The 23,652-nt window shown below is 49.1% G+C and overlaps 1 protein-coding gene and 1 long non-coding RNA gene across 2 annotated transcripts in view; one reads left to right on the top strand and one right to left on the bottom strand.

The window, feature by feature from the left end:
* Positions 1-20,012, bottom strand: LOC130453923 (uncharacterized). Its single transcript, XR_008911592.1, has 3 exons — positions 19,913-20,012; positions 15,239-15,445; positions 1-2,131 (listed from the first exon to the last, which is right to left on the bottom strand). It is a non-coding gene; the product is annotated as an uncharacterized LOC130453923 (long non-coding RNA).
* Positions 1-23,652, top strand: part of SKI (SKI proto-oncogene) — a 143,238-nt gene that overhangs the window by 55,972 nt on the left and 63,614 nt on the right.

Genomic DNA, 23,652 nt, shown 5'->3' with positions numbered 1-23,652 from the left:
ATTACAAACAGAGCTGTTTATTACCCACTAAAGGGGATTCAGTGGAAGAACTGCCAAGCCTGGCTTATTCCAGGTGCTTCCTTCACGCTTTCGGGGGGCACGCTGGGCACTGGCTTTCCTTTTCCCCCAGTTGCCTTTAGTACTTCAGTAGCATGAAAGTTCAGTTTTCGTGAGCTCTGAGGAGACAGAATGAGACCTGGGAAGTCACAGTGCTTGGAGAAATCATTTTATTTACTTAGTAGCCATAAGTAGCTGGTTTGAAGAGAGCCAAGAGTCTGTTGAAAAGAATCACTATTAAAGGGAGTTCTTTGTCCTCGTGGGGTGAGCTATCTAGGACTCGGTTCCCCTGAAGCCTTCTGACAGAATGGACTTTGCATGATGACATTTACCCCCAATAGAACTCGGAGACAATCACCATATGTGCACACTTCATCCTTTCTAAAAAATGGCGTGCTTGATTACCATTGATCCCGCATTGGCTTTATTGGCTAATAAGGTGGATGGGCTCGGTGGTGTTAGAGAATGGGAACTCACACCCTTCTTGCTCTGGTTGTTAAGAGAGAACTACTCCCCGAATCCAAAATGTTTGCTAGTTCTATTACGCCAATGTACTTTTAGTCTAATGGTTCCTTTTTTCTCTTTTTTTCCATGTTTCCACTCATTTCTTCTCTGGACCTTGGAACAGGTAAGTCTCACTTTTTGCTGTTTTTATTCAGACGATGCCATTTGCTTGGGTGCCTGTCCTTGGACAGATATATTGGCGTCCGAGTGGAAAACATATTTCTGGTCTTGGTGTGCCCTGACGAGGGTTCTCTTGAGTGTGTCTGCTTCTCTTTAGATGTTAATGGTGTTATTCTTCACAGGGGGCTGCCATGTGGTGGGAGGCCCCTGGGTCTTAAATCAGTGAAATCTTAGTGGCAGTAGTAAAAATAATCAGATGTGCAGGAAAAGCACCTGAATACACAGGCCAGCTTCACTTTCCGCTCTAAAGGCATTTGTTATGTCACCATGGGAGCAGTCAGAGCCCAGAGGTGACAAGAGTTTTCCCCACGAGATTTTGGGGTGCCATTGGGAACTTTGTTTTAAGACTGAAGGGTAGATTTTCAATTTGGCTCCTGGGGGAGGGGGTCCCGGGGAGGAGATTGAACCTTTCTAAGGAGAGCTTATGGCTTCCCTCTCCATTGTGCCCTGTTACACGATTACCTCACTGGCCTTTGGGGAAATGAGCTGCTTTTACCAACTTTCAAAGTCTGTTTGTCAAGTGTCCTTTTACCCTTACTGTTATAATACACGAATCTGGGCTCTCCTTCCCGCCATTTTCTATGTAGATTTAGGAAGGGAGATGTTGGTTATTAGGAATTCCTAGGTCTTCTGAGCCCCCGGGAAAATGAGTTCTTTAATGAAAAATACATCGTGCTTCATAGTGTATTTTGGTCAGCCTTAGTTTTTATTTGTAAAAGGTTTAAATACCTTCATCACCCAGACAAAAATGCTAAGAATAGTGAGTGTAGAATGCAAATATGGATGAAATCCTCAAATATTCCACAATTCAAAGAAGAAGTTTAAAATTATTAATGAGACCAGTGCATTTTTAACAGAGTTTTTCAGATGAATGTCCCTCCTGTCATCTTCCTTGTTTAGTCCCCGTAGATCTCTTGTTCTGTTTTCGCTGCTAGGTTTTGTGGGATCTGTGTTCTTCCTGGGTCCCGAAGGAAGTGTGACTGGCAATGTCTATTTGCAGATGATCCAGGCAACTGGACCTCATGCCCTGCTTGGGTGCCTGGTTGGGGGTGGTGGGGGAAGGGCAGGTGGGATCCCCAAACAAAGGTTTGGACAGTAGCTGATGGAGGGTCCCCGTTTTCCCCGAGTGACTGGAATAATGAAGTGTTATTATCAGTTTGTATCACTTCACTAGAAACTCTAACAGAAGTCTGGGTGGGAACTTTCCAAGGCCCATAATGTTGAAGGAGGTCAAACCTATCATTTTTCTTTTCCTGTTGACTAGAGGTTTGGGAATTTTTATGCCCAAGTGTAGGTGTTGTTCATTTAAACTTCAGGGATGGGAGGGAGAATTGGGAACAGTGATGCTCAGTAGCCTTACACAAGAAGATGGCCCTCATCTTGTGGGAACCTGCATGGAAAATGAGAACTTCAGAGAATTAAAAAAAAAAAAGGATAAATCAAGGAGATGATTGATATCACTCAAGCTTTCAATAAAAGGCTTTTTAAATTTAAACATAGCAAGATATCACAATGGGAAAAGTACCAGGCTTAGAGTTGGGAGGACCTGGGTTCAAATTTGGCCTCAGATACTTCCTAGCTATGTGACCCTGGGTAAGTCACTTTACCCCAGTTGCCTAGCTCTTGCAAGTCGTCTGTTTTAGAATTGGTACTAAGCGGAAAGTAAGGGCTTTAAAAAAAGATTCAAGTATATGACATGAAAAATTTAGCCTCTGAAACTTTACTGTATGCCAATTCTGCCCAGAGCAGAATATCTCACTGAGCTCCCCTGCCACCCTTCTGCTTTCTATGTTGGCCAAGTCATAGTTTGTTTTGTCATGTGAGGATTGGGAGGTTTTTTCCCATTTTGGTCTGAGAGATAGCTTATTTAAATAGCCCTCTTTCCCAAAAATAGGCTGATGAAGGCTTGTCGCTAGAGGATGTCTTCTTGGTGAAGTCAGTTAGCAGAGGCAAATGAGAATGAAACTTTCTAGCCTAGCTCTCTTCATTTAATTCATCCTGTGTTGTTGTATGGAAGTGAGATTCGAGGCTGGATGCTCTCTGCTCATTAAAATTCAGAGAAGTGCCTAAAGACTCCACTCTGTCTGAAGGGGAAGGTTCCTAGTTATTCTTCTACTAAAAAGGATACTTCTGGGCCCCAGGGTTGGCAAATTTGCCATTTAAACGGAAAACTAGTTTTTTGGGGGGAGATTTTACCATCGCATGTCTTTATCATGAGCGCATTTAAGGAGAGTGCTATACAGCCTCTCGCGGTAGAGTGGTTTCTTTCAAATGAAAAATGATTGGGGATGTCCAGGAGAGTAGACCGGATGGATGCCTCAAAAAGCAGGAGCCCGATAGGCCTGCTTGATCCGTTGCCAGATGAAGCTGCAGGCTTTTGGCTGTTTTTGTGTAGTTGGGGCAACAGGGCTTCTTGGGGAAGGGAAGACATTGGGTTTTCGGGAATAACGTTGGAATTATAAGCTGGCCGGGTCTTTCTTTAGCATCAGTAACAATTTGACCTCTAATAGTTCCATGAAACAATATTAAAAGCAAGTTCTGCGTTTCTTATAAACTATGACTTTCTATCCTTCCATGTCTGCCCCAACATTTTGTAGAGAAAAATATAATAAAAACGATTCTCCTTTTCTAAAAGAAATTACAAGAGGGAAAATCAGGCTCTTTAGAACATGATCCTCACCCAAGTGTCCGGGGGCAGCTAAGTGGTGCAGTGCAGGATAGAGTGCTGGGCCTGGAGTCAGACATGAGTTTAAATCTGGCTTCAGATACTCCCTAGCTGTGTGACCCTGGGCAAGTTACTGTACTCTGTTGGCCTCAGTTTCCTCATCTGTAAAATGAACTAGAGAGGGAAATGGCCAACCACTCTGCATCTTTCCCAAGAATACCCCAAATGGAGTTATGAAGAGTCAGATAGGATTGAAAAATGACTGACCATCTACAAGGTACAACTGAGAAACATTATGTGTGAGAGGGAGAAAACGGGAAGAAAGAAATTCCCTGAATTGGGATTGGCAGAAACAGGGTCTTTTTCTTCTGAAAGGGGGAAAGAGTAGATGGGCAAAGTGGAACCCATCTCTGAACTCTTTTTGAGGAGCTGGATCAGAAAAATGGCACATGACTTTAATGTCGCCATGTGACGTTCAGGCGAGCAAGCCTTCCCTTTGATCCTCTCGAGCAGCCCAACTGTGAAGGCTCGGTACCACAAGTACCCCATCTTATAGATGAGAGCTCGAGTGACTTGGTGCCCACGATCAGAGGGGAGCTTGAAGTAGGACTTTCAGATGCCAAGAACAGGTCTCCTTACCTCATGGTGCCAAGGACATTAGTTGCCATCAGAGGTTGATTAGAGCAAAATTTCATGAAGTTCTAGAATGTATGTGCGTGTTGTGGTCAGAATCTAAGAGCTCTGGGCATTTGGACTGGCTGCCAGGATGGGCGTGGGGTGGTGAAAAGTCCCATCTGAGGGTGCAGCTAAACCAAGACGCCATCAGCCCTTTGGAGCATGCCCACTCACACCCACTTTTGCTTTCCTATCCCTCTCTCCCCCGCGCGCGCGCACACACACACACACACACACACACACACACACACGCCCTCCGCCCATATGCAGGTTTTTACACACACATTCACTCTGTCTATGCATATAAGCGCACTCCTGCATTTTATCCCTTTCCCCTAGGGGTACAGCCCCCACCCTCCCCTTCTGGCTCATCCCTCCCCTCTTTGTATAGGCACACACACATGCACAGGGGCTTTGGCATGCCAAAGAAGCTCAGGGATGGGAGGACTCCGCTCTGAAGCAGTGGGCGGCCCCTGGGCTTGGCCATTTGTCCCTGGTTTTAGTTGAGGGGCAGGAGGAGACTCAAGTTGGGGGAAGTCCCTTAGGGGGGCTCCCTTGGGAATGAGGTGAGGCCCTCCAGGTGCTCTTGGCCTCTGAGACACCTCCTTCCCTTTCCCCTTCCCTCAAGAGGATAGATGGGAGGAGTGTAGCACCCTGAAGAGTCCTATCTGCTGCCGTGGCAACCAGAGGATTTCCTTTTTTACAAAGTGCTGCAAGACGGAGTGACCACAGATTAGATGTCAGAAATCCTGGAGAAAAGTGTTGGCGTGGAGCATGCCCCCAAGACCTGCGCACCTCAGATTGGCCCTGGCGGGTTGCGTGTTAGAATACACTTGGGGTACCGGGTTCTAGTCCCCATCAGCTTTGACCGTGGCCGGGTTTTGTTGACAAGCTGGGGTCTAGAGTAGTTTGGAATTGTGTGTTGGGGGGTCTTAGATGGGTAGACGGGGCATTCTGGGGGGAGGGGACTTCTGAAGGGCAGAGATCAGGGGTCACTTTCACAGGACTGTCGCAAAAATAGGGCAGCGGGTTTGGGGAGGACAAGAACAACCTTCAACAAGATTTCAGTCCGATTCCATCCTTCTTGGGTGCCCAGAAGTCTTAGTGCCATGCGAAGTGTTTGGGGGTGAAATAATTTAACACGACACTGATCTTTGGGCAGCCTGTACAGTAGTTTATCAGACCTGTGAGTGAGGTTCTTTTTTTTTAAACTGGACTTGACTCCACCTCGAGTTGGACCCCTGGTTAAACTCTTTTTATTTATTCATTTCTCACAAATAAGTGTTTAATTGAAGCTTTTTTTTTTAAGCATTGCCCTCCCTTCTCTATGAACCTTCCTAAAATAGATTTCTGTTCTATTAAAAAGGCTTGTGTAGGATGAGGTGAAGCAAGCCAGCCGTGCCCGTGGCTCTGTCCGGTCCCACAGGCCGCTCTGCTTGTGGAAGGGTCAGCGGCGATCAGAGGTCTGACAGCCCCCCGGCTCTCCTTCCTGCGCGTTGTGCTCACTTCACCCCGCATTGGTTCCTCGTCCATCATTTTACAATAACATCCCCTTGCATGTGAAGACCACCATTTGATCCCCCGCCTCCCCCAGCTGCCGGGCACCCTGCAGTTTCCAGTCTTGAGCCGTAACAAAAAGGAATGGCTCTAAATAAATCTTTCCTCTGTCCTTGACCTCCTTGGGGTATATTTACCTCTGGGTCAAAGGGGCTGTAGAGTTTAGTGACCTTTTCACATTTTTTTCCAGAACAGTTGGGCTAATTTATAGGCCCCTCATCCCTACTTTAGTCCAGGTCCCCAAACTCCGCCGGTGGGGAACTGACGCTGAATGGGACAACTCGGGGTGGCTGGAACTTCAGCCGCTTCCGTCTCTCTCACTCCGACTTAGCTTAGGGTCCTCACCTGTAAAATGAGGAGAGTGACGGCAGTGGTGCCAGCCTGATGGGGCTGGGAGAGTCGTCCCCGAGGAGGGTACAAGCCCCGCAGGTCCTGCAGAGGAGGCTAAGCGGAGGCCCAGGGATGGCAGAACTCGTTCAGGGACACAGCAGCGGTAAGTAGAGTGAGGATTTGAACCCAGGCCCTCAGACTCCAGGTCCCGGGCTTGAGCTGAGTGCTCCACACAGATGATAAGGTTCATCAAGGGCTGTGCCAATGTTCAGGTACTCTAAAACTATCTCTGCCACCCCATCTTCGCCCAGCGCACCCCATCGAAGCACAGAACCTGCGTTCTCTTTGAATGGAGTGTGCAGAAGGACTTGCCCGGGGCCTGCTGGCCTCGTGTCTCTGTGGGGAAATGTTCCTTTTGGAGGACAAGCGGCACCTTCTGAAGCAAGAGCCTGGCCCTTGCCCCTGCCTGCTCCCGCCACCCGGCTCCCGCCGAAGCTCCGTTTGGAAGGCTCATGGGCTCGCTTCTCTGGGCGTTGGAGACTGAGGTGGGCACGGGGGCAGCTGCCTTCGTTCCCAGGGGCTGCACAGCGGCACGCTCGCCATGCCCAGGGCCCGGAGGGAGATGCCGAGAAGCTCAGGGCTGCCCTCTGCCCACTCCTCACGTCCTGGAAGAGAAGAGGCTCTTCGGTAACGAGAAGTTTCCTGTTAGCTGTTCCGAGGGGCTCCATTCTGGGGGAGAGTCGAGTTCGTGCCCTAACCACTTCCCATGAGCCTGGTACTCTGAAGCCTCAGAAAATGCTGACGCGGGCCGAGGAGAGCTTCACGGACGCGCCGACGCGCCCTTGCAGGTTTCTGTATCTCTCAGCCTGCATGCATTTTTAATCACTTCCTTTGGTTGGCATGTACAACGCCTTTAGGACTTGGGTCTCTCTGAAGCTATCTGTCTGTGGAGGGCCTTCTTCCTCTTAAAGGACCAGGCCTGACTGCGAGGGAGGGAGGCAGCGCAGTGGGGGCGTTCGGGGCATTTCTGCCACTAAAACCTCCTCAGCTCTGTAAGAGGGCATCTGGTTTCTGTGGCTGAGCAGCCCTGCTGGGGCTGGATGCCCGACCCTGCCCGGCCTGCCCCGCCCGTCAGCCTTGCTGGTCCTCAAAGATGGAGTGTCTCTTCCCAATCCCCAGTCAACAAAGATGAGGAGGCTCTGGAGCGTGCAGAGGCAAACAGCGTCTGGGGCTCAGTGGCCCCTGGGCTTCGTAGAGCTGTTCCCCTGAGCAGACTGGAAGGGCCTGCACCTTTCAGGAGAGCCCTGGGCTAGCAGAGGCCTGGCCACAGGGGCCGGGGGCCTCCTCAGAGCAGACTGGAAGGGCCTGCGCCTTTCAGGAGAGCCCTGGGCTAGCAGAGGCCTGGCCGCAGGGGCCGGGGGCCTCCTCAGAGCAGACTGGAAGGGCCTGCGCCTTTCAGGAGAGCCCTGGGCTAGCAGAGGCCTGGCCGCAGGGGCCGGGGGCCTCCTCAGAGCAGACTGGAAGGGCCTGCGCCTTTCAGGAGAGCCCTGGGCTAGCAGAGGCCTGGCCGCAGGGGCCGGGGGCCTCCTCTGAGCAGACTGGAGGGGCCTGCGCCTTTCAGGAGAGCCCTGGACTAGCAGAGGCCTGGCCGCAGGGGCCGGGGGCCTCCTCTGAGCAGACTAGAAGGGCCTGCGCCTTTCAGGAGAGCCCTGGGCTAGCAGAGGCCTGGCCGCAGGGGCCGGGGGCCTCCTCTGAGCAGACTGGAGGGGCCTGCGCCTTTCAGGAGAGCCCTGGACTAGCAGAGGCCTGGCCGCAGGGGCCGGGGGCCTCCTCTGAGCAGACTAGAAGGGCCTGCGCCTTTCAGGAGAGCCCTGGACTAGCAGAGGCCTGGCCGCAGGGGCCGGGGGCCTCCTCTGAGCAGACTAGAAGGGCCTGCGCCTTTCAGGAGAGCCCTGGGCTAGCAGAGGCCTGGCCGCAGGGGCCGGGGGCCTCCTCTGAGCAGACTGGAAGGGCCTGCGCCTTTCAGGAGAGCCCTGGGCTAGCAGAGGCCTGGCCGCAGGGGCCGGGGGCCTCCTCAGAGCAGACTGGAAGGGCCTGCGCCTTTCAGGAGAGCCCTGGGCTAGCAGAGGCCTGGCCGCAGGGGCCGGGGGCCTCCTCAGAGCAGACTGGAAGGGCCTGCGCCTTTCAGGAGAGCCCTGGGCTAGCAGAGGCCTGGCCGCAGGGGCCGGGGGCCTCCTCTGAGCAGACTGGAGGGGCCTGCGCCTTTCAGGAGAGCCCTGGACTAGCAGAGGCCTGGCCGCAGGGGCCGGGGGCCTCCTCTGAGCAGACTAGAAGGGCCTGCGCCTTTCAGGAGAGCCCTGGGCTAGCAGAGGCCTGGCCGCAGGGGCCGGGGGCCTCCTCTGAGCAGACTGGAGGGGCCTGCGCCTTTCAGGAGAGCCCTGGACTAGCAGAGGCCTGGCCGCAGGGGCCGGGGGCCTCCTCTGAGCAGACTAGAAGGGCCTGCGCCTTTCAGGAGAGCCCTGGGCTAGCAGAGGCCTGGCCGCAGGGGCCGGGGGCCTCCTCTGAGCAGACTGGAGGGGCCTGCGCCTTTCAGGAGAGCCCTGGACTAGCAGAGGCCTGGCCGCAGGGGCCGGGGGCCTCCTCAGAGCAGACTAGAAGGGCCTGCGCCTTTCAGGAGAGCCCTGGGCTAGCAGAGGCCTGGCCGCAGGGGCCGGGGGCCTCCTCTGAGCAGACTGGAGGGGCCTGCGCCTTTCAGGAGAGCCCTGGGCTAGCAGAGGCCTGGCCGCAGGGGCTGGGGGCCTCCATCCAGCAGGTCCATGGAGGGTCCTGCGGGGCTCTGTTTCTGTCCTTAGTGCGAGTTCATGAGCTTATGAGGCGTTTGCGCCTAATGGGAAGAGAGGTGAGGATGGCCCGAATTCTGCGTGTTTGGTCTTTTCCGAACCTGATGGCTTTTCCATTTGTGGACTTTAAAGCTTTCTTTGAGGACGTTCCTTTGCTCCCCTGGGCACCAAGAGCCAGAGTGACTTCCCGCTGAGGATGAGGGCTCTTGGCAACCTCCCGGAAGAAGGGAGCAGAAAAGGGCTGTCCAGTTCGGAAAGCAGCAGGCAGAGCCGTGCCCCAAACCCTCTGCAGGCAAAGGGACAGGACTCCTGCCCGGGAAGGGCCTCCTGGTAGATTCGCCTCCAGAACTGTGTGGGGCTGGGGCTTCCCTGTAGTAGACGTTCAGGCACACCCCATGGGTTCATGGACCAGCTTTGCTTGGGCTGGCAGGTGCTTAAAAAGAATATTCTTTGGCATTTCCCTGAAGAGAGATCCTGCCATTTCATCGATGAGGGACTGGCAGACTGTTGAGGAGAGCTCTGGCTACTAGACAGAGAGACATAGTTCAGGCCAAGCATCAGGCCTGAACCACTTGAATGGGTCATTACGCAGGTAGGATTGCCGGAGGATTCTGTGTGAGGCCACCGGCTGGCCTTCTATAAGCGCAGCTCTGGATCTCCGGGGTCACCAGGGCGGGTGACAAAGGAGGGAAAGCCTCCTTTCTTCCCCGTAACAGACACATTGCTGTGGCTTTAAGAATGCTTGCAGCATGACCAAGGAGGCGGGCGGACACAGGGCGGAGGAAAGTGGGAGAAGGGAGGCCGCTGGGAGGATGGAACAGCCACAGTCTGGGCTTCCAGCCTCCTGGCTAGACTGGAGAAACTTATAATTGCGTTCCTGAGCCTCCCCTGCCCTCCCCGCAGTGCAGCGCGACTGGACAACTCTCTGGCTTGCAGCCGTGCCCTTTGGGAGTGACCTTCCCCGGTGCAGATCAGGGGAGGAATTTTTACAGGCCCCGTGTGCCTAGGAGGGGGAGGCGGTGGCCAGGGACACTGGACACCCGGGGCTAACCAGAAACACTGGATTGCTGGATGGTTTGGAAAGGGAAGTGGGAGTTTCATCTGTTTCAAAGCCGGTCGTCATCCTTTCTCCCTTCCTTTGAATGAATTAATGCGATTGGAGATCTCAGCGTTCTCTTGCCTATTTTTGTGATTCCCTGATTTCAGGAAGTCATTTTGACCCCATGCTTCCCCCTGGGATGCTGGTTGTTGGAGGAGACTTGAAAGCCCAAAGCCCAGCCCTCACCAGATCTCCATTTTCTGTTGTTCTCCTTTCCACGGTCTGGCCTTTCAGTCCTGGTCTTGGGGCTCCCACCTCCCAGGTTCCAGCACATCCCTTTCGTCGACGCCGTCACTGGATCCAGCTGGGGATAATGTATGTGTCAGAAATTTAAGACACATATTGGGAGTTGGGTACAAAAGAGAAAATTGGTTCTGCAGAAGTGCCTTTAATTAAACTTGTTTATCTCGGCTGCTCTCTTGTGTTTGTGTCTGTAGCAACCCACTCCCAGTAGTCATCAGGGCTGCTTTTCAATTCTTTCAGAAGTTCAGCTGTTGCAATCAGAGGTAATTTTGTTTGTGCAAGATATTTATCTCAAAAGGAAGGGCCCCGATGAGGGGTGAAGGAAAGGACAGGAGGGAGAAAGTGGCCTGTTTCTAGGCCTTCCCCATCTAATAAACTCCTCCCGCCCCTTTGACAGAGCAGCTCCTGGCCTGCCCAGTGGGCCTGGGGTCTTGGACACAGGAAGGGGGGCGGTTTTCCAGAGCACCCTTTCATTTCTTCTTCCTTTCCTGCCCGAGGCCAGTGTAGGCCCAGGTGTGTTTTTAATGTCCTGGGTAGCTTTTCTTGAAGAGCCACCCCACAAGTGCTGGCCCTGAGCTACGGCCATGGAAAGGGTGGTGGGTGTGCGTTTTTTTCCCATAGACCAGAGAGGTACTTGGTGTGGCTTAACTGAAGCATATGGCATAGCAGCACCTGCCATATAACTACAGGCTCTCTCTAAAGACGGGAAGCTTCGCAGAGAGGAAATTTCAAATCCTCTTCGCAGGAGCCCACCTGGCAGCCACCTGCTCCTGCATTGAATTGGCCGAGTTCCCTTCACTCCACACACAGACCTCAGGGTAGGAGAGGAAGCAAGGGCAAAATGGATCGGCAGGTACAGTGTGCGGGCAGTCAGGCCATGGCCGGCCAGGAGCGGGAGCAGAGATGGCACAGCTCCCTCACAGAGAAAGGGGGAGAGCTGCTTCTCTGAGGAGGGCCCTGGGGGGCCGAGGATCCTGGCGGCCTGGGTCTCAGACCCTGCAGAGCTTCTGCTCAGCCCCAACAGGACTCTGAACCCTGTGGCGTGGGGGGAGACAGAGAAAGGTGGGAAGGAAATAGGAAAAGAGAGACAGAAAGGGGGCGGAGAGAAGGAAGGAAGGAGGGAGGGAGAAAGGGAAAGAGACAGAAAAGGGGGAGAGGGAAGAAGGGAGGGAGAGAAGGAGAAAAAAGAGGGAACGAGAAAAGGGAGAGAGGACAGCAAAAGAGGCAGAGAACAGAGACAGAAGGGATGGAAAAACAGAATAGGAAGAGAGAGAGAGACTGAGAGAAGAGAGAGAGAAAGAAGAAAGGGGGAAAGCGCTATTGTCATAATTACTGACAGTTTGAAAGTTTGTGGCATTTAGTTTAGTAACACAAAATAATGGTGATAACAGCTGGGAGTATCGGAGGAGTTGGCAGTAATACCCACACACCAGGGATAAACACTTCAGCTTTGTCTGGGTATTTATCTGCATGTGGATATTACTGCCTGGTAAACTCAAACCCATCTGGCTACTACCACTGAGATTTGCCAATAAAAAGGAGGGTGTGTGCCTCGTTTTTCACAGAACAAACTAAGCATAGCCACCCATATTAGGGAAACATAAGATTAAGGCCACCAAAAGTTAGCCACCATATGCATACACATACATGGCTATATGCATTCATACATATGCATAGACACGTCTTTGATGGCCGCAGCTATCCTGATGACCGTTCCTGCCTCTGACCCAGCTGCACAGTTTATGCTTGCAGAGGATAATCATCAGCTTTTATGAGAAAAGCTGGTTTCTGTGGACAGAATACATCTCTGCTCCTTGTCCAAAGGAATCTCCCTCTTCTATAGAGTTGGCCTTTCAGGGAATCAGAAAATAAGCATTTATTAAGCCCCTTTTGTATGTAGGTAGGCCCCCGGGAGCTATGACAAGGAAACCCATGCCTCAAAGAGCTCCCCTCTTTGAAAGAAGGTGAAAGAAAGAAGGTGAAAATAACTCTGTGCACACCAGATATATGGACTGGGTGAAGGGAAAGTAGTTTCAGAAGGAAGAGGGAGAATGGAGAGAGGGCATGAGCTTCCTGAAGCACAATTTTGGTCAGGGAGATGGAGATGAGAGGAGGGAGAGCATTCCAGGCCTGGGATGGAGATGAGTTGGGTGATGGATGCTGTGTGTGGAGTAACAAGAAGGCCAGATGTTGTTACATCTGCCAGGGATGCCGAGGGGTCAACGTGCAAGAAGACAGGAATGGGAGGGAGGGACAGAGTTGTTGAAGGCTTGGAATGCCGAATAGAGCATCTTCTGTTTGGCCTAGAAGTGCTTGGAGTTTGAGGAAGGGGTGCTGGATGGAGGATGGATTGGAGCAGAGGTAGGCTGTAGGCAGAAGGCTTCTGCAGTAGTCCAAGTGTGCAATGATGAGGGCCTGCATGGAGATGTTAGCTGCATAGTAAAGATGTTGTGAGGGAAAAAACAAGATGGCACCAGTTTGAGCATGTGGCGTGAGTTCAGGAGAGTCTGGGATGCCTGAAGTTTTGCACTGAGAAAGGTGGACAGTAAGAGGGAATTTAAGAAGAGATGAGAGTTTTGGGAGGAAAGATAACAAGTTCTGTTGTGGAAATGTTGGGATGTTTGGGATGCCTATGGGGCTAGCTTCCAGTAGCCTGTATCCATTAACCAGGGAGGCTATTGACTGGACCACATCATTGGTGTATGTGCTGTAATTCTTCAAGTTTTGACTAACACTTCCTATACCAGGCCCCTTCACCCTGCAAATTTATTTTGTATTTACTTTTCTGCGTACGTGGTGTGATTTCTTCTTTCAATAGGAGGAGGATGGGGTTTTGAGGACAGTAACTTTTCAGTTTGTTTTTTGTTCCTGGCACATAGTTGGTACTTAATAAAAACTTGTCACAAGTAGCACATTTGGTAGGTGTTTTGGCAAGAATTCGAACCCTAGCAGCACCCATCCAATTCTGTCCTTGCCATAGGAAAGACTGAATGAATATATTTCACTCAAATGGGTCACTTTATCCTCTGCTGATCCCCATTAAAAAAAATTAAATGTTTTTCATTTAACAACACATTATTTCTCTCCTTCCCAACCCTACACCGAGGGGAAAAAAGAAAAATAAAATCCCTGTACTAAGCATATATATATATATATATGAATGAAAACATTTCCTCATTGGGCAGGTCCAAAAAGAATGTCTTGTTCTGAATCCAGAATCCACCTGTCAAGAGGCGGGTAGCTTTGGAATCACCGTGGGTCTGTAGTCTCCCAACGTCTTAAATTGTTGTTTTTGTACAAATCACCTTGTTGGTTCTATTCCCTTCACTTGCCATCCATTTACATAGTTCTTCCCAGGTTTCTCTGAAACTGGGTCCTCCATCATTTTTGATAGCCATCCAGTCATTCCTCGATGACCTTTGTTTTATAACAAAGTCCTGATGTAAAGCCATGGGGGGAGGGGAGATGGGACGGATGGACACAGAAAGGTTCCTAGGAAAGAATGAGCACCCTGAGCAGTGGCTTCTGGGGGCTAGCTCAGCAGAAGATGTATTCTAGCCACACCTTAAATTTTTTTTTTTTAATTCTTACCTTTTGTCTTAGAATTGGTACTGAGTATTGGGTTCAAGGCAAGAGAGTAGTTAGGGCTAGGCAATGGGGGTCAAGTGACTTGCCCAGGGTCACACAGCTAGGAAATATCTGAGGTCGGATTTAAACCCAGGACCTCTCATCTCCAGACCTGGCTCTGTATCCCCTGAGCCACCAGCCACCCCTTTATTCTAGCTTTTCTAAGACAGTGATTTTCCAATATTTCTTGAGTCACTCAACCTTGGAGCTAAGCAGTCTCCAGAAGCAGCCCTACTGGTGGGGGTGGGCTGGCCGAGAACTTGATATCGTCCCTTGGAGAAGGGAGAAGGGCACCAAGGGTATTGCACAGATGTAGTATGGGGCCTTTATTTCTTTTTATATACAGAGCTTGTTTTATTAGTTGCCCGCATTTGCTGTAAAAATGATGCATTTTGAAAGGAAAAGGCCATTTTAAACTTTGAACCTGAAACCTATTGCAGCTGCGTTGGGGAGGGGGGTCTGGTTGGGACTTTTGGAGTGTTTTCTCTATGCAGAATATTAGCATGAGAGCTCTCTTGTGAGTTTAGCTAATTCTTTCAGTCTTTCATAAGTACTTTTTTGAAAAATTGGCTTCTTAAACCTGATTTGGAAATGGCTCAAGCTCCCAGAACTCATTTAATGGGTAAGGGTTCACAAGTATACCCTCATGCAGAGCCATACTTCATACCCAGCCTTGTAAAAAGTTTGGGAAATTGTTAACAATCCTCCTGTAAATACATTTTTAAAAATCCCAGCTTCCCAGCTTCTCTCCCCAACCCTGTTTGTCCACCTCCTCCACAAAACGGTGGCTCGCCCCTTAAGTAGGAAAAGGACTGAAAAGGGACATTCTTAGTGCTTCCCTCCCCAACACCATTATCGCCCCATTCCTGAGGGGGACTAACTACCCTGTCTGTACTCCTCCTCCAAGGCGGGCTTCCGCCTTAGTTCCAGGTCTGATTAGACTGATGCCGTTTTGAAATTATGTGGGTGAGAGTGACAAATTTTGAGATTCAGAAGATTCAGCCAACAACCAGCCTTTTTTTTTTTCTCCAAACTAGAAAGAAATATAGGAAGATGTGTGTGCCCGATTCTAGATAGCTATTTGAGCTATTTTAACACGCAAACATAACAAAAATAGTAGGAGGTATCGTCCCACTAAGAAACCTTCACATCAGAAAACCCGAAGCCCATTCTTAGTCCTCTTTGACAGTCCATCCCCTGAACCAGCTGTTGACTGACATATCTGAAACAGATCTGACCCCATCTTTTACCTAGTCCGTAATTTTTGATGGCTCTTTATTACATCAGCTCAGAGGTTACATGACTTGCCTAGGGTCTCTCAGCTAGGAAGTGTCTGAGTCCAGATTTGAACCCAGGAATTGCCTCCCCCCCACTCTAGACTTGGTGCCACCTACCCACCCCCTATTTTCTATTTTTGAAAATGTGCCGCAGATGTCGTTCCTCTGAACAGACTTTGCTCACCTCCTCATTGTTAGCACTCTTCAGCCCCTAATATGACTTTGCAGCTTCCGTGGCCATCCTTCCTTTCTTCTGTGTCTTTGGTGTCTCCTCCGGCCCATGGAAGTTTCTTACGGGCAGGACGTGGGTCATTTTGTCTTCATCTCCCTGGCACGTGGTCCGTCTCCAGGCTTCAAGCACATGTAGTGAGTGCCTGTTGTGTGCCAGGCACTGTTGATACAAAGGAAGGCTTTAAAAACATGAGCCCTGCCTTTGAGGAGCTCAGATTCCTATTCTAAACTTAATGCTGGCTTAATCGAGTTGGGCTATATTTCTGGACCTGCTCCTATGTGCCAAAAGCTGAGCGAGTAAAGCCAGCCCTTTGAAGAATGACTGTCCAGTGATAGGGCGGCCGTGCCCATCTCTCTCTCTGCATTCTTCTGGCTGTATCTGACTGGGAATGCTTTCTGGGCAGATTTCATTAAAGAGCCGGAAGATTAGGGACCACTAGTTGGCCCAGTGGGTAGTGCCTCGACGTGGGAGGTCCAGGGTTCAAATACTTCCTAGTTATATGACCCCCGTCAAGTCACTTAACCCCAGCAGCCTAGCTGCCTTGGAACCGACTTGGTCTCGATTCTAAGACCGAAGGTAAGGGTTTAAATAACACGAATCCGTATTCATAGTGTACCTGTGAGTCATCTTTCTCACACTAGCATTGACAAGCAACAGTAACTTTAAAATCCAGTGAAAACTCTGCTAATGTTAATTTGGCGAAACGATGGGAAATGTGAGTTCTGTTGGTTTGCTTGTTTTTGGTAAGGATCATCAGCTTTGTAAGCAGATGCCGGAGTCCAATCGCTTTATAAATTCAGGTTGAGGATGAGTAATGTTGGAGCTGGTGGGATTATTGCTAGGACAGGTCAGCTTCTGCAGACGACCTTCTCAGGTAAGCTAGAAATAGGGTGTCAACATTTCTTGGGACAATCACGTTTCAATGAGGATTTGAACCCTGGTGATGCTGGTTGTCAGGGGTCAATGTGTATATTTGGTATGGATGAAGGATGACTTCCAGGGGACTACATTTGGGGTCAAATTTAAAAAAGAGTCCCCTCTCCCACTGTTCATTTCAAGGTAAGGGAGACCTAGAGTCAGTGTCCTGGGGAGATCCCTTTGGGCCCATCTCCCTTGTTCTTGCTTTCACTTTCTCGCCCCTGGAATGTTCTGATTCAAGTGAATTTGGCCCTCTTCACTTCCTCCCTCCCCACTTTTCTGGGACCTCATTCAAGGACATGAACCCTCCCCCCAAAAGACGAACAGTTACTTGGGTTCAACCAAGTTCTGGGAGTTTTCTAAGGTGTCTCTGAAGACACAGTATTTTCTGTTTCTTTTTTCTCTGAACGTCCTGTAAAAAGTAGATCTCTGGAAAGTAGAAACCCTGGGACTTAAGAGAGTGGGTCTCCCTGCCTCTGGAGCCCCAAGGAGTATAGTAGTGTCTTAGGCTTTCCTTGTACCCCAAATGATTCCTTTTCATGTTAACCATCTGTTGGCTGAGGAACCTAGCCTGGTTTGGGGCCACTAGGAAATCTAGTCCAACCCCACACATACCTCTTTTTGCCAGGCTAAACTCTGGGGATACACCAAACCTAAACCCAAAGCAGTTCATGCCTTCAAGGAGCGAGAATTCTCCTGGGGAGGTCTCGCTCACAAACAAGTAAGTTCATACATGATCATTTGAGGAAGAGGAAGGGAACAGTCATTACTAAGATTCAGGAAGGCCTTTCTGGAGAAGAGTGCATCTGAACTGGATTTTGAAGGAAGCTTGGGATCGTAAGAGGAAGAGGTGAGAAGAGAAGGGACACGATTGGCAAAGGCAAAGAGGTGGGAGATAAGCCGAGTGAAAGGGCCTCCCTCTCTGCTTCTGCCAGAGTAGTACAATTTGTCTAGAACAGAGTATTTGAAGGGGGAGTAACATAGTGAGCCTGGAGAGGTCAACTTCCTTGATCCCAGGTCTTTAGCCCCTGGGTTGGTTTAAAACTAAACAGCCCTCCCGACTCTAGCACACGGGTTGAAGGTGGCACCACCTGGTTTGCTGTGTGGATGCAAATGGAGAGGTCGAGCTGCTGGTGGGCACCACACTGATGGAACATTGGCACAACCCACTTCTTTGCTGACAAGTTCATCTGCTTTCTCACTTCTCCCTGAGGCCTTTCAGTTTTAAAGTAGGGTAAAGTTTAGCCAGTGACTCCCTCCCGTCCTCCCCACCCCGAGGGGTTTGGTGGCATGTTTACGTTGACTCAGCCAAGGCCTTGGTCCATTCTGGTGACTCAGGAAAACCAAGGAGTCGGGCCGCAGCAGCCAAGGTTTGAGGCTGTCGATCATCTCGCGGAAGAGATCTCCTGATGCCTAAAGCAGGTTTACAGTGGGAGAAGGTGATGCCTCTCCAGAAGACCTGTTTGTTTGGTTAGACAGGAACGTGAGCAAGGTGGCATGACACATGACTGCCCATCCCTGGGCCGGCCAGAAATCCAGGCCAACAAGCACGCACGGGGGCCCCTTGGTAACAAGTCAGGGTGAGTTTGACGTGGGCTCCCTTGGAAACTCGGGCACATTCTATGAGAGAGACTGGTTGCCCCCAGTTCATACTTCAGTGTAGGATCCAGGCTCCTTTTTTAAGCCTGGGGAAAGCTTTTTGAAGGCAGAAAGTATTCTCATGGTAAGATTGGTGTGTGAATTCTTTTGTAAAGCCCAAGCGTTGCGGCGGCCCCTTAGACCGCCGCTCTCCATCCTGATCGGACTTTCTTGATATGGATGCCGTCGCCTTTCCTTTGTTCACTCTAATTCGCTCTTACCTGGCACTGCCACACCTTTACCTTAGCACGAGAGTTGATGCTACAGGATCTCCAAGTGCCTTCCGAAGCGCCAGAGAATGAAATGGGCTCCGTGCAGATTTAACCCTGAAGGCCCGTGCCTTGTGTGTGAGGCTGGTGACCCCGGAAAAGGCAACTCCCTTCATCCCAAGTCTTCAGTGCCTTCCGTCTCAACACGAGAGCAGCGTGATTTATTGGAAATGGATCACGCCCGCTCTCCAGCCCTGGCCCCCGTCTCCAGAACACTCCATTGCTGGAGCAGTCGGGGTAGCACAGTTTCCCATGTCTCTTCATCAGGGGCTAGGGCAGCCCTTTGCCTACAACACAATCAGTCTTGTTCCTGCTTTGTGTTTCTTTAAAGGCTCTGTTAATCCCCTGCATTTTGTTGGAGTTCTAAATTCTCTCTCTCCCTGTTCCATGTCTTCCGACTGAGAGGTTGGCAGCCTAGGGCTGCCATTCTCCTCCATTCCCAGCACAGAGCAGGCTGTGTCTTCCAGAGAGGGAGAGATGGCCAACATGAGGAGGAGGAGGAAGCAGCAGCAGGACCCGCTTGGTTGCTGCCTTGTCTTACGAAGCAAAGGGTCCAGCTTTGATCCAAATCCGGCCTCCTTTGGCAGATCCATTCTCCTAAAGACAGTGAGCGAGGAGTGAGTTTCGCCACCCCTGTGTGCCTTTCATGGAATCGCTGGAGCTGGGAGCTGGCGGCTCGACTGCACACGGGTTAATCACTTCTTCTCCTCCTCCCTGCTCAGGACTGCACAGTTCACTTGGTGGAATGCCAGGCCTCCTCCCTACCCCCTCTTCATCCCTTGCTCTCTCCTTTCCCCTGCTTGCCAAGAATGTAGGAAAAATTTGTTTAAGGGGAAAAAAACCCACAGGAAATGCCTCCTTCTTTCTTTAACAGCATCTACAGCTGCATTTGGATGGGAGAAGAGGGGGAGGGGAGAGCCTCCAGCCAGTGGAAAGTTGTTTGGCTGCCAAGTCAGACTGGTACATCTTAGCTCGGGAGGGAGACAGAAGGGCTCTTTCTCCCTAATTTTGGCCTGTTTTAAATGCTCTGTTAAGGGGAAGACTTGAGGGACTTGTGACATCAGGGTTCTTTAAATTAAAAAAGCAAGGTCTATGCAGCTTTCTTTTAAAGCCACCGTAGAGGTTTGCTTTCAGGAATCTTCCATGGGATCTATTTCGAAGCAGATTAGGCAGGAATCCTTGGCTTTTGTTCTTTAGCCATTTAAGAAAGATGATTAATAACAAGGTCATTATAACTGGCAGTGGACCTGGGCTCAGCCATCCGAAGAAACCTTTTAGCACAAGCTCATTTGCTGAACTGTTTTATGGAGAACTTTAATCTAAGGCATGGTACAATTGGGGAAAGAAGGGACTTGGAAAGAGGGAGAGGGGTGTGTGTGTGTGTGTGTGTGTGTGTGTTGGGGAAGAGACCAAGGCTGGGTTTGGAAGTTACAGACAGGCTAATATCTCATTTCTGGAGGAAGGACTAGTGATAGTTTCAATTTCTAGAATGGAAATTTATATAGCACCTACTATGTGCCAGTTACTGTGCTAAGAGCTTTACAGATCTTATTTGCTCATCACAACTATCTTGGTGAGGTGGACCCTGTTATTCTCATTTTACAATTGGGGAAACCAAGGCAGGCAGCAGTGGAATGACTTGCCCAGAATCACCTTGGTAGTAAGAAATATATTAATAACAAGGCCATCCTATCTGGCAGTGGACTTGGCATTAGCCTTCTGAATAAACTTCTCAGCATAAACTCATTTTGTACTCAGTGGGAGTGGGAGTGCTCTCCAGGAACTAAAGAATTATACTCACAGTACTTGGAGGAAGTTGGTTTTAAGTGAAAGAGGAGTATTTTAAAATAAGGAGCAACCAGGTCTATCTGTCCTGCATTGCTCCTCCGCTGCTTCTCCAGGCTTCAGATGCCACCTTTGAAATGGACATTTAGAGTTTACATTTCATTAGATCTCCCTGAGTTGTACACACGAGGAAACTGAGGCTACACCCAAGATTTAAACCCAACTTCTGGTCTCTAAATCTAGTTTATCTTTCCATTTTGCCTCAACTAGGACACAGAATAAACATTTTCTTGAAAAACAAAGTTGAATTGACTACTAGGACCAACTCCCCCTCTCCCCCCATAGAGATGAAATTAGGAATATATTTTGATAAGGTTTTGATAAGCTAAAGAATCTGGAAGGTTGTCTCAGAGGCTGGAGAGTGGCTGAGGCAGAAAGATTTATTGGCCTTAATATTAACACCCCCCCCCCACCCCCCAACCCTCTTATGGCCCTGTACGATGAAGCTAGGACACGCCCAGATGGTGCCTGGTGTCCGATGCTGCATTCTGCACCTGGAGCCTACTTGCAAGGAGGCAGTTAAGTGTCATCCTGGGAGGTTTGTGCTAAAAGGTGGTCAGTGCATTGAGCTGAGGTCAAGGGTGTCCAGTGTCCAGTCCTCAGCTTTACATCATCGTGCTCATGAAATGTGCTGTTTTCTTAGTTCTCTTTACTTTGTTCTGTGTCCAAGCTTCCAAGTGTGCCTGAAGTCTGTGTTTTTTAGAGCACATCACATAAACATGCCTCAGTCTGCTCAGTTGTTCCACGATTGACCCACCTTGTTTCTGGTTTCTTGCTACCACCAAAAACCAAATGCTCTCCTAGATATTTTGGCATCTACTCTTTCATATCTTTGACTCCCTCTTTGCCCTTCTTTGAGGGACCCAAAGGGAGTATCATGGAGTCAGAGGGTAATGAACAACTTCAGGCCTGTGTTGATATGGCTTTAAATTGTTCTGAGAATGATTAGATCCATTCTCCGTTCCACCAGAAGTGTAGTAGTGCTCTTGTCTTCCCACAACTCCTGATGTTATTTCCATTTTTTTTCATCTTTACCAATTTGATGTATGTGAGGTGAGCATTGTTTTGATCTGAATTTCTCTAATGGAAGCTTTTTAAAATTTGACTGCTGGTCATTTATATTTTATCTCCTGAAAACTTCCTATCTTATAACCATAGTGAACCAATAGGGAATAAATGGCTTTTAGTTTCTCTGTCTCTATCTGTGCCCATCTCTTCTGTCTTTCGCATCCCTGGTGCCTGCTGCATCTACTTGTCCTCTTCCTTGTCCCTTCTCTTGGCACTCCCCCCCCCCCCCCATTCTGATACTCTCTCCTTCTAGCCTCCAAAACAAACCCCAAGATGCACCATGATATAACGTGTCTGGAGCGTTAGATAGATGCTGGCAGAAAGGGGTGGGCTGTGCTTGTGATGCAAAGGAAACCTCTATCAAGAAGAGGATTTGTTGCTTTGTGATTGCACTGGGAACTTCAGTGACCAAGAGTTTGATGGTAGGTAGCCGGGGCTTTGGGACAGTCACTACTAATGCCCTTTCTGCACTCTGGAAATTGTATCAGAGGCTTTTGGAAACTCAGTTGACCTACCTTATATGAGCAAATGCCGTTGCTGCCTCTTCTCTCACCTGGTTAGAGGGCTACCTGTTGGAATGGTCATTCAGGGGAGGCATAGACAGTATTCTAGGAACCTGGCAGAAGTCTTTCCTCTTCATCTTCCTCAGAAATGATTTATGATCTCAAACGCTGAAGCACCCTTTTTGAAGCCCCTTAGAGCACCCTGTATTCCCCTGCTCCCCCAAACCACCTCTTCTTCTCAGAACCTCTGTACCTCTCCAGTTCTATAACCCACCTTTTCCTGACCAAGGGTAGAAGATGGGAACCTAGAGGGAGCCATATTCTGAGTTGATGGAGGCCTGAGTCCATCCTTCCCTTGGCTCAGTTTTGGAAGGTTACCAGTGATGTGAACTGACTGCTGCCCTCTGCTTGGCTAGGAATTGAGCACCGTGTTTGAGTTTTAGGGCAAGACCCTTTTCAAAATGTATAGGTAAGTGCTGGTTTAGGTGAGACCTTAATCCTGAGTAGGTATGTGTGCTTGTGGCTTTCTTGGTGAAGTATTACCTTTGGAAACTTGGGAATCCATGTGGCATTGAGTGCCAGAAATACGACTGTCCACATGCTGGCTGTGAGCAGGGGCTATTGGAATAAGGATGCTACTTTCTTAGTTTTTCAGATGCAAATTCAGTGTGGAGCACACTAGGGCCTGTAAGGGCTGTTCTGCTCCTGAGAGGCCTTCCAGGAACATCTGTTAGCTCCACCTGACTTTCTTATTCTGTGGGAGGGGAGGATGAGAGGAGAAAAGTGGTCCTCAACGTCCCCTTCCTGGTGTTTGCTCAGAGCCCTGCAGGTCTGCTGACTGGTTATTTGTCATGGCTTCTATTGGCATGTAGGAATTGCCCTTTTGGGGCTCCTAGGGAAATTGTTGATCATTGGGATTAATTTCAGATGACCTTGTGGGGATTGGAGTTTCTCCCTGTTTTTTGTTTGTTTTTTAAGCCTTCTTTAATTTTTTGGAAGTTCACTTGTTTAGGAAAAAGTGAACATAATCTCTTTTTTAGTACACCAGGAGAGGCTTTTGCTAGCTTTATTCAGTTAGCTTTCTCCAAGTGGGCTGCTCTATCCAGATCCCAGAATGCCCAGGTGAAAACAGTTTCTACACTCAGGAGTAGACCTGCTTCTAGAGGGCAAGAACCCCAAGCAAGCATGACATCAGGTAGAAGGTGATGATGGCAAAGGGGAGAACCAGTCAAGATGCTCTAAGGAAATGGGGGGTGAGTGTGTCAAAGGCCTCAAAGGAGAGGCTAGCTGGTGTTTCAGTAGATAAAGAAATGTAGAGGGAGAGACCCCATTCCTGGGCTCAGGGATGGGCCCTCTGAATGCACAGAGACTGACTGCACAGGGTAGGAGGTGAGAAAGGAAGAGTCTGACTGTGGGGTAGATTCAATGGGATGTTTGGTGAAATAAGGCCATAAAGTAGGTGACACATCTATACACATATTTTTCTCTCTTATTTTTAGTAAAAGTACTATATAAATGGGGGTTCTACCTAAGTTCTTAGTGCACAGAAAACGAGTCTAAGCCATAGTGAGAGAAAAATTCACTTCTCCCATTTACAAAGGAAAAGAATATGGAATTTAAAATTTAAAATTTAAATTTTTAAATTTAATCAATTTATTTAATTATATATTAATATATAATAGATAAATTATTTATTAATTTAATTTTAAATTTAAATTTTAAAGAGCATGTTATATATGTTATGATAGTAGGAAATTCTCTAATCTTGTTTTGATTTTCTAGAATTTTATTCTGAGGGGTTTGAGTGGCCATTATTAATAATAATAAATATATGTTCCTGTAGTGCTTTAAAGTTGGAAAAATGCTTTTCTCAAAGCAACCACCAGCAAAACAAAACAAGGGAGTAGAATTTCTATCTCCATCTTACACAGGAGAAACCAAGGCTCTATGAGGCAGTGTCATATAATATAGATTTGGAATAAAAAGATCTGTGTTTGAATCCTGTTTCTGTTAATTGCTACCACCACCTGCCCAAGGGCAGACAAATTATTTCCTGTCTCTGGGTGCCAATTTCCTGATCTATAAAACAAGGGAATTGGATTAGATGGTTTTTCCATATCCCTTG

This window comes from Monodelphis domestica, chromosome 4, assembly GCF_027887165.1.
Source record: "Monodelphis domestica isolate mMonDom1 chromosome 4, mMonDom1.pri, whole genome shotgun sequence".
NCBI classification, from domain to species: domain Eukaryota; kingdom Metazoa; phylum Chordata; class Mammalia; order Didelphimorphia; family Didelphidae; genus Monodelphis; species Monodelphis domestica.
Note: the sequence above shows the minus strand (reverse complement) of the source record. Positions and strands in the feature narration are given on the sequence as shown.